This window comes from Sinohyriopsis cumingii, chromosome 16 (assembly GCF_028554795.1).
Source record: "Sinohyriopsis cumingii isolate HCF-2022 chromosome 16, ASM2855479v2, whole genome shotgun sequence".
NCBI classification, from domain to species: domain Eukaryota; kingdom Metazoa; phylum Mollusca; class Bivalvia; order Unionida; family Unionidae; genus Sinohyriopsis; species Sinohyriopsis cumingii.
Genome location: NC_142976.1, coordinates 60,630,619 through 60,640,745, shown reverse-complemented (window position 1 = coordinate 60,640,745; position 10,127 = coordinate 60,630,619). Strand labels below are relative to the sequence as shown.

The following is a 10,127-nucleotide window of genomic DNA, read 5'->3' as shown; positions in this document are numbered from 1 at the left end:
AACAAGGGTTGCTTCCCTTGAATAAGTAGTTCTAGAACGTATACGCATTGAAAAAAACAACAACAACAAAAAAAAAAAAAACCAAAAAAAAAAAAAAAACAGTTGCGACAATTTGATTGAGATAAAGAGATAAAAGAGAAAATCAGCTACATTTTTCTGTCACATGGGTGAGAAAGCTGTGCATGTGCGTGCGTGTGTTTATTTGTGTACGTGAGTCATCATTCCTTAAAGGACGTGCCTAAATACATATAAAAGTTAAGCATCCAGATAAACAAACGAATGTGGCGAAATTCACATAGGGAACTATAAATATATCAAGAGGCAAGATTCCCCAATGGAACTGTTATATTAATAAAAAGTGTAAGGTAGTATTTCCCCAGGGAACTGGTTATGGAATGTATAAATGTGTAAGATTCCCTCAGGAATTGAAAATGCATAAAAAGTCATATTTGTACCCATCGGTGAACTGGCTACATTCATAAAATATATTAAGCAAAAAATATCTCTCAAAATGCCTAAATATAAGATTGTGGGGTAAACTGGAATCTCAGTCATAAAATTAGGTATCTACAAACCTTTTTCTAACTGTGAAATGATAGAGGTATAAAAGTAAATTATACCGTACAAATGAAGCCACGGTAGAGCGGTTAATTAGCTATCAGTGGAGATAGCCAGGGTACAATACTAGAATACAAGACAATAAATACCATTTGGACCACTTCGACTGTTTGCGACACAATAACTGAACGAGAAGTTGCGAATCCATTCAAAATAAACTTGGGTAGTTCCTTTGGACTTCTAAAACAAATTCCGAGTTAGTGCGAGCTTTAAAAGAAACTTGTCTATAAACAAAGTGGTGAACACCCTCGACGATGGCAAAAGAGGCGCCAAATTTTTAAAACAAACTTTTGACAAAGAATTAAAAAAAAAATGTTTCGATCACTGTAAATCCCGAAATAAACGCTGATGCAGTGGAACGTAATGAAAGAATGTTAAATGAACTTATGTTGAAGTATTACATAAATCAATATATTTTCAAATGCATCGATTTAACACATGTATTCAAGGCCTTTAATCAATCGTAGCATTAGATGTTCTCAAAAAGAAGTTACAAATAAAAACCAGGTGATTGTGTTTGGTCGATTCTTTAGACGGTCAGAAAAAAGAAGTGTTAAGCACTGGATGTTGGGCTCGTTTTTTCATTAACAAGATGCCTTTTTTGCAAAGGTTATTTAGACAATTGGACGACAGAATTGTTTCGTTTCACATCGACGCCTTGGAGACCAAAAGCATCGAACAATGAATCACCAATTTTATTTTTAAGATTACCAAGTGACAGGCCTGATGACCTGTTTCCAATATAACGCTGCACAGCCAAATTTACATCAAGCTCGTTGGGAAGTAGCTTCGATAGAAATCATTCACTCATTGAAGTCTGGAATAAAACAGGATCATACCACATTCCTCGTAGAAATACCCCAATATCTGTCCGACTCTATGGACTTCAATTAAGTAACAGAAACGTGCGAAAACCATTAAGTTTTTAAACATTAAACACATAATTCGTTTCCGTAAGGTACAAAGAGAAAATTTCAAAAAGAACTTACATCATTTTGAATTAACTCCCAAATACTCCTTTAAGTTCTATGACAAGTCCATAAGTATAGATTATTCCTATGATTTTCAGCGGTGCTCCGAATAAATTCCAAACTTAAATATGCTGATGTACTAATAGACTGGAATAGTGTTGATGTGTCATAGCCTTCATGTATCACAATGACATAATCAAATATGTCCTTGAACGAATTAACATAATTCCATGATAGAAAATTAGTCCTAAAAGTATTCATGAGTACTGTATAAATTCCAATGAATAATTGAAACAAATGCAATTAACTGAAACTGAATGCAACTAAAATGCAAATTCCCCTTCAGATGTTTGGATGATGATCAGTGATTTTAATACAAACAACCTTTTTATATATATATATATATATATATATATATATATATATATATATATATATATATATATATATATATATATATATATATATATTAACAAAGCCGCAATCTACTTCTTTAATAAGTTCACTCTCTTTCGAAGAAGACTTCTCAGAAAAAGGCAAAATACATGATAATAAAAGACTCCGAGTAGCTCATGTGTCCCTTAAAATTTTAACATGGATAGGATTGGCCGAATCATCCAAGAGTGATATAGAACCCTGCAACATGAATGGTTCAAAATTCTCCATAATAAAATCAGTCTCGGATTTATTAGACCCAACAAATGTATTGCTTTCAATACATGACCGTGGCCATGACCATTTAGAAATTAGAGCTTTTGGAATAGGTCTGTCTTGATTCTGATGCTTATTTTTCAATTTGTAGCAATCAGAAATAATGTGTCCATTCTTCTTGCAATAGTTACACGTAGGAAGAGACAAGGATGTTTGAACAAGCTTATCAGAAGCTTGATTTCTAAAAGTTGTGCCAGATTGAAATTTAGAAGGGCTTGTGTTAGGCTGAAATACTTTTCTACCAGAAGACTGCTTAGTAGAAGACTTGCTTACAAAATAGACTGTATGAGCTAAGAAATACTCGTCAGCAGTAAGAGCAGCATATTTCCCAGGTTTCAACCTTATACTCATCAAGATAAGTCTTAATGTCTCTATGGACACTGTTCTTGAACTCTTCAATTAATACAGGTTGTCTGAGATTTTCGTAATCTTGATCAACTGTCCTGGTTAAGCACCATCTATCAAATAGCTGCACTTTTTCTCTTGCAAATTCGACAAGAGTTTGCCCCGCTTCCTTTTTATAGTGTCTGATTTTTCGTCGATAAGGCTCAGAGACCAACTCATGCATTCCTTAACTAGATCTTAGTCAGCACTTTGCTGTATTGACAGTGAATTGCAAATATCACTAACTTTATCATCAAATACACATTGTAATAATATAGTCCGATGCTCCATTGTCCATTTTAAATTTTCAGCAATTTTTTTTCAAACTGAGGAAAACATTTGTCCATTTCTTTTTCTCTAAAAGGGGACACTAACCTAATATTCTTGGTGACATCAAAACTTGAATTTGTATGTGAAGTGGGAACGTGTATTTCACTTGCAAGCTCTTTTTCTTTTATTCTAAATTGATATTCCCTCTCTTCCTTCTCTCTTTGCATTTGAATTTGCATCTGTCTCTCTCTCCTCTTTCTCCGATTGTAAATGCATTTGCTGTGTCCGTAACTGCATTTGTCTCTCTTTCTCCTCTTTCTCCGCTTGTAACTGCATTTGTTTCTGTTTTTCTCTCTCCTCTTTCTCCAATAACATTAGTTTTTCTTCTTTCTGTAACTGCAATTGTTTTTCTTCTTTCTGCAATAACATTTGGTCTTTCTCTTTCTTCAATTTCAACTGCATTTGTTTTTCTACTTTATCTTTCTGAAGTTCCAACTTTCTTAACTCTAATTCCATCTTGCATTTTAATTTTAATTCCTTTACTTTTGTGCTTGAGTCTGATACAGACTTACTGTTCGAAACCAAAGCAATTTTATCCAAAACATTGTTTTCCATCAAATACTGGATCAAATTTTGTTTTATAGTTTCCTTCGTTAAGGAAGCTTTTGCCTTCGAAAGATCATATTTTCTGGCAAGTTGAATTAATTCATCTTTGATGACATTGCAAAAATGCCTGTTGATTTCATTAAAGATTTCTAAAATGTGAAATAATACTTGGGATTTAAACTTTTTCAAACACTAGGGGAATTTAAATTTAAAAACAAATGTGTTCTAAATATTTTACCTAAAATTCATATATCCCAAGGACGAGCACCCTAATTTACTCTGTTTACGTGTTTAGACTCTTACAAAACGTAACAAGAAAGAGTGAAGACAACAACCGTTGCAAACTTTAACAAATAATTTATTTCCCTAGTAAAGCAAGGTAAAAATGAGAAAAAGAATATACGGTTTTACGAACCAAATCCAAAAACAAATCAAGAATTAACAAAAGAAGTCCTAATGAAACTGAGTTCGAATCCCAATGAAATCCAAAATCGAAGGCGATGACGTATGATGTGGTCAGCGTCGTACTGATGTGTCAACGGTTCTTTGTTGAATAACAGAAAAAAATATTTCAGATTTTTTAATTCTGTGTAAATTTCGTTAAATGTCTTTGCCCAAGAAGAGCACTAGTATTTCAAGGGAAAACAAACTTGAAGTCCAAAGAAATTGAAGAAAACAAAAAAATTAGTCCAAAACTGGTCACAACATAAAACACTTTAACTTCTCAAGTGTTACGGCAATAATCATTATTATTTCTCAAAACATCAGTAATAAATCTAATCACAACGCAAAAGAGATGCCCAGATGAGGGTCAATCCTCCGGAAAAACAGGATTTTGTAACAGCTGCTACGTGACATTTACTCTGAGAAAAAATAAAAAAATTAATAAAAAAGTTGTTTGCTTCAAACTATCACTGGTTCTGAATCAAGGTCAGAAACTAGGTCAGCATTAGAAACAATGTTTCTATAAAGTTGATTACGTCAAAAGTAAATAGGTCAGTCAGAACTGAATTCTATTCGGTAAATAAACTTACATTACAATAGTTTGTAATGGAATAAAAAATTTTAAAACTTGCAAACAAACAATTAAATTAAATTAAATCAAATATAAATTAAATCAAACATACATAACAGAAGAAAACGAAACAAGTTTAGAAATGATGGATCATTTGCATTTGGACATGTAATTGTAAGACAGGTTTTTGCCGAATGGTGTGGATGTACGTATGACATTTAATTGAAGTAGTCCCGTGCTTCAAGAGACGGATCATGCTAACGGGTAAATAATGAACATCAAAGAATCCAAAATTTAATTGTGACGTGTGAAATTCTTACCTAAGTGTGACATGGCATCAGCCAAACTCTGACACCAATAATACTCTGGAAAACAACGATGTGAGAGACGTGATCGTAGTCTATTAAAAAGGTGGAAGACAGGTGTATGGAAATAATTGAAGTGGGTGGATTTTTTTCAAAACAGCACCAGTTATATGCAGTAAGTTGAAAAGAAGCAAGGAAAAACATGGAACAAGAAGTCATGGACATGTACAGATTGGATGATGTTTTGCACCCAAAGCAGCCGTCGCTGACAACCTTCGTTGACACAAGCGGAGAACGAGAAAGGAAACCACACGTGCATAAAGAAAAAGATTTATGATGTCACGATGGACAAAAAAGAACAACACTTAGTCTCCTGTTTTGCTATCCACACGCCTGGCAAAACAACGCTGTCATAATTGTCAAATCGATCATGCCGGTCACGAAGAGCACAACTATTGGGTGATAAATAAAAAATAAATATTGGCAGAGTATCTAGAAGACGAATCGGCTATCAACACAAAAGAGAAATCTCGAATGAGTAGTATACTGACTGTTACCATTTCCTGACCTCGATGGAGAGGTCTCTTGTTAAAGAGTACTTAGACTACCTGTCTATCGACTTACTTGTCAAATACCCGAGAACTTCATTACATTTTGACTTACAGTTTCTTGAAATCAAGTGGTGTCTGGCTGCCAGTGATGAACTGGCGCATCGAAAGCCTAAAGACGTTCGAGCCTATGTTATCAACACAGACAGACATCGCCGAGGAACCCATTTGCTATTCCATCGACCCCAGCTTGGAGTATTTTGATTTATGTGGATTACCTCTTCTGCAAGTTAACATTTTCGGCTTTACGAAAGGAAATGAAATATTTGCTCGTTTCACTAATGTGAGTTTTTAATTTCTTAGAACCCTCTCTCTCTCTCTCTCTCTGGCTTGGTATCAATTTGATATTTAAATTTGCTGCCAGTGAATTGGTAAAAACATTGGTAAAGCAGAGACAATTTAACTCCTCTTATGAAAAGTAAACATCTGTCAATCCGATGATAGGGTTGGCAAATTTTTAACATTGTTTCAAAACACTGTTTTCAAGCGGCATAGTGAATAAACTAAGGTTGCAGACAGTGTTGGAATGAAAGTATTGTACCAAATCAAGAACCAAATTGGGAACAAGTCATTCATTCGTTTTTAACAATGTAGCATATTAACAATATTCTTCAGAAACTGATGAAACTTTGCCTTACTTGATACTTGGTATGTTCGAAATAAAACTTGCTACCAAGAAAAACCAGCAGTGTTTCTTCCGCGTTTGGAGACAGCATTGCGGATAAAGAGCATGAATGTGTACTGAACAATTTGATTCACTTTCAGATTTTTGAAAGCTGCACTTCGATTAGCTAATTCAAAGATCACCAGAACATGACCCGTAAGCGATCATCGTCAGATCTTCACATGGGACAGCGGAGATCTGATTTTAATCAGACTGAACTACAATAGTGACCCGTTTTTGTCTCCAGAGCTGTCTACTAATAATACTGCGGCAGTTGGAGCATACGGATGTTGCAAGAACCAAAATAATTTATTTATATCCTTTTGTAATCTTTGCTTTATTTTGTCTAATTTCATTTAATTTTATTTTAAAAACAATACCAGGGTTGTTTTATGCCAACCGTGCAAACAGTCGTGGAAAGAAATAGATCAGGTTTTCATTTGATTCAGAGTAAATTACGAAGATCGATCTTCTTGTGCACATAACTATGTGATAACGTCTGCAATTTCCGCAATATATCATCTGAATGATTTGCCAGGTAGCAGTACAAACTGTATAAACTGCATAAAACTGGACCCACCTATTTCACAGTTATATTTTGGAGGTGTGATGTGTGTGTGATTTGCATCTTTAACGTAGCTTCAGCATAACTTTAACAATTTTTTAGTCATATCGCTACGATATCTGCCATGTGGCATCATGTCCCACCCAGTCACATTATCCTGACACCAGGCTGACCAGTCCTAACACTAACCTATTATTGTTGAGCGCCAAGCGAGACAGCTGTTAGTACGATTTTAACAAGTCTTTGGTGTGACTCGGCCAGGCTTTTAACCCGCGACTTCCCGCGTACAAGGCGGATACTCTAACCACTAGGCCACTGGAGCGGTGAAGAATGGCTGTTTAAAGTCTGCACGATTACATTATAGTTGTGTCAAAGGGTATGGAGACTAAGAGTTGCAAACATTCAAAGGCTCAAAACCACGTGGAGGACAAATCATGCGTTGTATGTTTTATAGCAGAAATAGTGACTTCCGTCTATCTGCGCAGTGTGGTTCGTGTGTGTGTGTGTGTGTGTGTGTGTGTGTGTGTGTGATGTTCTAGTCGTCTGATATGAGGGAGGTCTCAAATTTGAGTCGTGTTCCATTAGCTTATGTTGCACCCCCCACCCTCATCTCGTGATATGTTGGTTATGATGAACTACAATATATACAACCTGACCTATAAACGAGGGGAATGTGATCATTTCGGACGAGAGAGACACTGAATTAAGACACAAACGGGAACATATTGTAGCGCTCTGGATATGCAGCTTATCAGTAAACTATAAAATTTTAAAACTTATATTCGACTTTAATAATGATGATTTTGAGTCGAGTGGCTCTTTGTGTACACTAAGTTGTGCCGAGGTGGAAGATGTGCTTACACCCACTGATATGAACGTCACTTGTTGTTGAAAATAATCCAGTACATGTAAAAGCTATATATGCAGTCTAAACATATCCGACACGCATCGGTGCGTTTAACTGAGTTCTTTGGATTAAATCCAAAGTAAATTTGTTACTTAATTACGTCAACAATGACTCGTCAATTTACCTATGTTGAAACCCGGAAGTCACGAAAACGCTTGTTGTCACAAGTCTAGGTATAATATACTGGAGACAGTAAATTCTACAATGATAAATCCAACTGAACAGTTGCTGCACAAAAGCAGTAAATTCTGAAGTGATATCTTTACTCCAGTGGGCCTTTCTTGTACTCTTCGTCCTGCTATAGAATTTATATAAGTTTAATAATGTTTTGTTAGATTCGTGATTTAAAAAATATTTTGTACACTTCTATGTCAGGATTTCTGACAGCTAAATTAGTTATATCTGCCTTGGTAGATAAATAGAAACATTGGTGTCATTTTCTAGCCGATAAGTGGCAATAATAATAATAATAATAATAATAATAAAATTGTTCGCACTTTATGTTAAAGTTTTTGAACGATCTATATAACATAACAATTTTACCTCAGTCAACCAATATCTATGCAGATCCATCAAATATCTTCTTAAAAGGTATATATGCGTCATATTATGAGACACTAGAATAATACTGAGTTAACTTCATCTTTTACATTGATTATTGATTTGGCACGTTTTCAATGTAACTCCGAAGTCCATCATAACACGTATAACAATAGAGACATGGAAAGAAAGTCCTAACTTTTCTAATAACCTAAATGACTAAGAACCGTTTAACGATAAATATATTCCTCGTGTTTATGAAGTTTCGATTTTCGTGCATGTTACATTCTGTTTAGCTGCAAATATAGTGCACAACTATCACTGCATTTGTTATACAATTCACGTCGATTCCCTTTACTGTCTTCTGTTAATAACACGTCTGATTTATAAAGTTGTGTCACTTGTTTGTGTCACATCACGTTTGGTAAAGAGGCTAGATATAGCATGACAAGGATATCATGTCAGTTTAAACTTTCGGTGGCATAAACCAGTCTCCAAAATAGGTACTACCGCAAATTAATCTTGCGTGCAAGATTTTAATGAATCATCTAGTTTGCATCCAACATGTATGATGCATGCATTCTCGTTATTTTTGTTTTACCATTTTCTCAGGATATGCTTTAAATTATTGTTTGAGTCAGTATGCAAGAAAGAAAACAATTAAATAAGGAAAAGGAATCATTTTTTGTTTCCACCGCAGACGACACAATGCTGTATTAGAGAGAAGCTTTGTCTCAGCTGACATAACTTTCTGAATAATTTACTTAGGATAATTAAGGTTTCATGAAATGAAATGTTTTCTAAGAAAACTATTCTAATTACCATCAATAATATTTACTACAATTGCAAACAAACAAATTTTTTTACGTTGCAAGTGAAGAGAGGACACTTCGTTGTCACTGTGAAATATATACGAATGAGACTGGTCTCATCCTTTTAGATACCTGTTCATATATGGAGGAGGGCTGCTCTTTGTGCCATCAGGCTTACAATCACTGCGACCCTTTGGTCACTAGCCACGTTAGTGCCTGGACCTTATGTTTTACACCATTGCCGCCACTTACTCCGCAGGCCGGTAACTTGCACAATGTGTGAGTGTGTATGATTTGGATTTTTAACGTAGCTTTAACAATGTTTCAGTCATATCGCTACTATGTCGGCGGTGTAGCAGCTTATAGTGATGTCTAGCACTGGGGCGTCAGGCCGCAGACATGTAGCATGATGTCCCACCCAGTCACATTATCCTGACACCAGGATGAAAATGTTTTTGTGTCTTCTTCTTCCATTAAACTGTACACCTGGATAAAGTAACAAGTACCACATTTATAACTCCAAGTACGAACGTCACTGTTGATGCTATTGCTGATAATTTGCATCCCTACTGATTCACTTTCTCCCTCAAGATGTAATAGCTATCCCACACATAATACCGTCACTTGGCTCTATAATCACTATGAAAGAGGAAATATCACTGAAGTCCAAGACTTCGTGCAGTATGTTTGTAAACAATGTTTTCGATGGAGAAAATGTCAAGTTAAATCTTAGCCTGTACGCTGGAAAATATGTCTTTCCTTTTATCTCTCTATCTTTTACAGCACAGACCTTTTGGCATGCCTTTGGGAGTCATCATTAAAACAGGACCTAGGCGCCTGGTCGAGTAATTAAGTCACCAAGGTTGGCAAACAGGCAGAGAATGCTAGAAGAGATAGGAGCAGCAGAAAAGCTAATCGTTTCCGGACTGAGCCTGCTCAACTCAAGCAAAATTCATTAGATAAGACAGAAATAAACTATATTTGTCGAATATGCATGTCCGAATTGCTGCAATGTTTCTAGATGACCGCTACAAAGACAACAATGATCCAGGACCAACAAATTTAAAAACTAGACAAAAATTTAACACATTTTGTAATAAATGGAACCCATTTGTCAGGTCACCTACATATATTAAATACAAATATGCATA

At 35.3% G+C, this 10,127-nt stretch overlaps 1 long non-coding RNA gene across 1 annotated transcript; it reads left to right on the top strand.

Annotated features, from left to right (window-relative positions):
- Positions 1-7,299: 7,299 nt before the first annotated feature.
- LOC149780534 (uncharacterized) lies at positions 7,300-10,127 on the top strand. The gene is made up of 2 exons (XR_016414901.1): positions 7,300-9,255; positions 9,760-10,127. It is a non-coding gene; the product is annotated as an uncharacterized LOC149780534 (long non-coding RNA).